Raw genomic sequence first — 5,000 nt, 5'->3', positions numbered from 1 at the left:
TTTCTCAAACTTCCGGATTGTACGCGATCCAAATTATGGATGTAGGCAAAAATTCAAATTTATTAAAAATATGAAATATGAAATTTGGAGTTTGGAAAAAAAAAATTGGGTTGTACAATTTCGGATCTTATGCAAGTGGGTTGGACAATTTTTGGTCCAAATGAATTACAACCGTCCAAAGAGCCATTGAAACTCCAGTTTTTCCGGCTTGTAAAAATTCCCACTTTTTTCGGATTGGATGGTTCACACCCGGTGTGGACCATTTCTCAAACTTCCGGATTGTACGCGATCCAAATTATGGATGTAGGCAATACTTTTTTGATATTTTGAAAAAGTTCAAATTTATTAAAAATATAAAATATGAAATCTGCAGTTTGGAAAAAAAATTGGAAGTTTGAAATCTGAAGTTCAACAAAAAAAACGGCGCAAAAATCAGCAAAGCGGGGGCAACTAAGCGGATGCGGCCAGCCGTCAGTGAAAAATGGCCCCAAAACTGAGCGCATGCGGCCAAGCGTCGGTGCAAAATGGCCCGAAAACAGTCCCGTCGGTGCCCCCGTCGGGCTAAAATGACCCGAAAACAGTTCAGCTGGGGAAAATTAAGCGGATCCGGCCAAGAGTCGGTGGAAATTGGCCCGAAAACAGCCCAGCGGCAAGCGGAAGCGGCTAACGTTGGGGAAAAGTGACCCGAAAACAGTTAAGCGGGGGAAAACTAAGCGGATGCGGCCACGCGTTGGGGAAAACAAAGCGGATCCGGCCCAGAGTCGGTGGAAATTGGCCCGAAAACAGTCCAGCGGCAAGCGGAAGCGGCTAACGTTGGGAAAAAGTTACCCGAAAACAGTTCAGCGGGGGAAAACTAAGCGGATGCGGCCACGCGTTGGGGAAAACTAAGCGGATACGGCCAAGTGTTGGGGAAAAATGGCCCGAAAACAGCCCAGCGGCAAGCGGAAGCGGCTAACGTTGGGGAAAAGTGACCCGAAAACAGTTAAGCGGGGGAAAACTAAGCGGATGCGGCCACGCGTTGGGGAAAACTAAGCGGATACGGCCAAGAGTCGGTGGAAATAGGCCCGAAAACAGTCCAGCGGCAAGCGGAAGCGGCTAACGTTGGGCAAAAGTGACCCGAAAACAGTTCAGCGGGGCAAATTTTTGAAATTTTTTTTGAAATTTTGAAATTTTTTTGAATTTTTGAAATTTTTGAAGTTTTTTTGGGTTTTTGGACTTTTTTTGAATTTTTGAATTTTTTGAATTTTTTTGAATTTTTTTGAATTTTTTGAATTTTTTTTGAATTTTTGAATTTTTTTTTTTTTTTTTAATTTATTTGATTTTATAAATTTTTTGTGATTTTTTGAGATTTTTTTGAATATTTTACATGGGTGATTTCGACTTGGGGGATTTTCAGGGGGTGGTAACCCTGGGCGTGGCTAGAGCCTCAAAATGCATATTCCCCTATAGGGGGGCAAGGTTTTCAAAAATGGGTGCCCCCTCATGTACACGCGCGTGGGTGTACATGGCCCCGTCGGTGCCAGCGTGGGTGGAAAATGGCCCGAAAACAGCCCAGCGGCAAGCGGAAGCGGCTAACGTTGGGCAAAACTGACCCGAAAGCAGTATAGCTTGGAAAATTAAGCGGATGCAGCCAATTGTTGGCGAAAACTAAGCGGATACGGCCAAGTGACGGTGAAAAATGGCCCGAAAACAGTCCAGCGGCAAGCGGAAACGGCTAACGTTGGTCAAAAGTGACCCGAAAACAGTTCAGCTGGGGGAAATTAAGCGGAAGCAGCCAAGCGTTGGGCAAAACCAAGCGGATACGGCCAAGAGTCGGTGGAAAATGGCCCGAAAACAGTCCAGCGGCAAGCGGAAACAGCTAACGTTGGGACAAAGTGACCCGAAAACAGTTCAGCTGGGGAAAATTAAGCGGATGCAGCCAAGCGTTGGGGAAAACTAAGCGGATCCGGCCCAGAGTCGGTGGAAATTGGCCCGAAAACAGTCCAGCGGCAAGCGGAAGCGGCTAACGTTGGGCAAAAGTGACCCGAAAACAGTTCAGCGGGGGAAAACTAAGCGGATGCGGCCACGCGTTGGGGAAAACTAAGCGGATACGGCCAAGTGTTGGGGAAAAATGGCCCGAAAACAGCCCAGCGGCATGCGGAAGCGGCTAACGTTGGGGAAAAGTGACCCGAAAACAGTTAAGCGGGGGAAAACTAAGCGGATGCGGGCACGCGTTGGGGAAAACTAAGCGGATGCGGCCAAGTGTCGGTGGAAATTGGCCCGAAAACAGCCCAGCGGCAAGCGGAAGCGGCTAACGTTGGGCAAAACTGACCCGAAAACAGTTCAGCGGGGGAAAACTAAGCGGATGCGGCCACGCGTTGGGGAAAACTAAGCGGATACGGCCAAGAGTCGGTGGAAATTGGCCCGAAAACAGTCCAGCGGCAAGCGGAAGCGGCTAACGTTGGGCAAAAGTGACCCGAAAACAGTTCAGCGGGGCAAATTTTTGAAATTTTTTTTGAAATTTTTTTGAATTTTTGAAATTTTTGAAGTTTTTTTGGGTTTTTGGACTTTTTTTGAATTTTTGAAATTTTTGAATTTTTTTGAATTTTTTTGAATTTTTTGAATTTTTTTTGAATTTTTGAAATTTTTTTTTTTTTTTTGAATTTATTTGATTTTATAAATTTTTTGTGATTTTTTGAGATTTTTTTGAATATTTTACATGGGTGATTTTGACTTGGGGGATTTTCAGGGGGTGGTAACCCTGGGCGTGGCTAGAGCCTCAAAATGCATATTCCCCTATAGGGGGGCAAGGTTTTCAAAAATGGGTGCCCCCTCATGTACACGCGCGTGGGTGTACATGGCCCCGTCGGTGCCAGCGTGGGTGGAAAATGGCCCGAAAACAGCCCAGCGGCAAGCGGAAGCGGCTAACGTTGGGCAAAACTGACCCGAAAGCAGTATAGCTTGGAAAATTAAGCGGATGCAGCCAATTGTTGGCGAAAACTAAGCGGATACGGCCAAGTGACGGTGAAAAATGGCCCGAAAACAGTCCAGCGGCAAGCGGAAACGGCTAACGTTGGGCAAAAGTGACCCGAAAACAGTTCAGCTGGGGGAAATTAAGCGGAAGCAGCCAAGCGTTGGGCAAAACCAAGCGGATACGGCCAAGAGTCGGTGGAAAATGGCCCGAAAACAGTCCAGCGGCAAGCGGAAACGGCTAACGTTGGGACAAAGTGACCCGAAAACAGTTCAGCTGGGGAAAATTAAGCGGATGCAGCCAAGCGTTGGGGAAAACTAAGCGGATCCGGCCCAGAGTCGGTGGAAATTGGCCCGAAAACAGTCCAGCGGCAAGCGGAAGCGGCTAACGTTGGGCAAAAGTGACCCGAAAACAGTTCAGCGGGGGAAAACTAAGCGGATGCGGCCACGCGTTGGGGAAAACTAAGCGGATACGGCCAAGTGTTGGGGAAAAATGGCCCGAAAACAGCCCAGCGGCAAGCGGAAGCGGCTAACGTTGGGGAAAAGTGACCCGAAAACAGTTAAGCGGGGGAAAACTAAGCGGATGCGGCCACGCGTTGGGGAAAACTAAGCGGATGCGGCCAAGTGTCGGTGGAAATTGGCCCGAAAACAGCCCAGCGGCAAGCGGAAGCGGCTAACGTTGGGCAAAAGTGACCCGAAAACAGTTCAGCGGGGGAAAACTAAGCGGATGCGGCCACGCGTTGGGGAAAACTAAGCGGATACGGCCAAGAGTCGGTGGAAATTGGCCCGAAAACAGTCCAGCGGCAAGCGGAAGCGGCTAACGTTGGGCAAAACTGACCCGAAAACAGGTCAGCGGGGGAAAACTAAGCGGATGCGGCCACGCGTTGGGGAAAACTAAGCGGATACGGCCAAGAGTCGGTGGAAATTGGCCCGAAAACAGTCCAGCGGCAAGCGGAAGCGGCTAACGTTGGGCAAAAGTGACCCGAAAACAGTTCAGCGGGGGAAAACTAAGCGGATGCGGCCACGCGTTGGGGAAAACTAAGCGGATACGGCCAAGAGTCGGTGGAAATTGGCCCGAAAACAGTCCAGCGGCAGGCGGAAGCGGCTAACGTTGGGCAAAACTGACCCGAAAACAGTTCAGCGGGGGAAAACTAAGCGGATGCGGCCACGCGTTGGGGAAAACTAAGCGGATACGGCCAAGAGTCGGTGGAAATTGGCCCGAAAACAGTCCAGCGGCAAGCGGAAGCGGCTAACGTTGGGCAAAAGTGACCCGAAAACAGTTCAGCGGGGGAAAACTAAGCGGATGCGGCCACGCGTTGGGGAAAACTAAGCGGATACGGCCAAGAGTCGGTGGAAATTGGCCCGAAAACAGTCCAGCGGCAAGCGGTAGCGGCTAACGTTGGGCAAAACTGACCCGAAAACAGTTCAGCGGGGGAAAACTAAGCGGATGCGGCCACGCGTTGGGGAAAACTAAGCGGATACGGCCAAGTGTTGGGGAAAAATGGCCCGAAAACAGCCCAGCGGCAAGCGGAAGCGGCTAACGTTGGGCAAAAGTGACCCGAAAACAGTTCAGCGGGGGAAAACTAAGCGGATGCGGCCACGCGTTGGGGAAAACTAAGCGGATACGGCCAAGGGTCGGTGAAAAAGGGCCCGAAAACAGTCCAGCGACAAGCGGAAGCCGCTAACGTTGGGCAAAAGTGACCCGAAAACAGTCCAGCGGGGGAAAACTAAGCGGATGCGGCCAAGCGTTGGGGAAAACTAAGCGGATACGGCCAAGCGTCGGTGAAAAAGGCCCGAAAACAGTCCAGCGGCACGCCGAAGCGGCTAACGTTGGGCAAAAATGGCGAAAAGCGGTGGAGCAGGGCGGTCTGAATCTATGCATCCACATAAAATGGGGGGTAAACCTGGGGGATTTCCAGGGGGTGGTAACCCTGGGCGTGGCTGGAGACCCAAAATGCATATTCCCCTATAGGGGGGAAGGATTTTTGGAAGAGGCAGCCCCTCATGTACATGCCAAGCGGGGTGTACATGGCCCCTGTGGGTGCCTCTGT

Source organism: Carex rostrata, unplaced genomic scaffold, assembly GCF_964058835.1.
Source record: "Carex rostrata unplaced genomic scaffold, lpCarRost1.2 SCAFFOLD_40, whole genome shotgun sequence".
Taxonomy (NCBI): Eukaryota; Viridiplantae; Streptophyta; class Magnoliopsida; order Poales; family Cyperaceae; genus Carex; species Carex rostrata.
Note: the sequence above shows the minus strand (reverse complement) of the source record.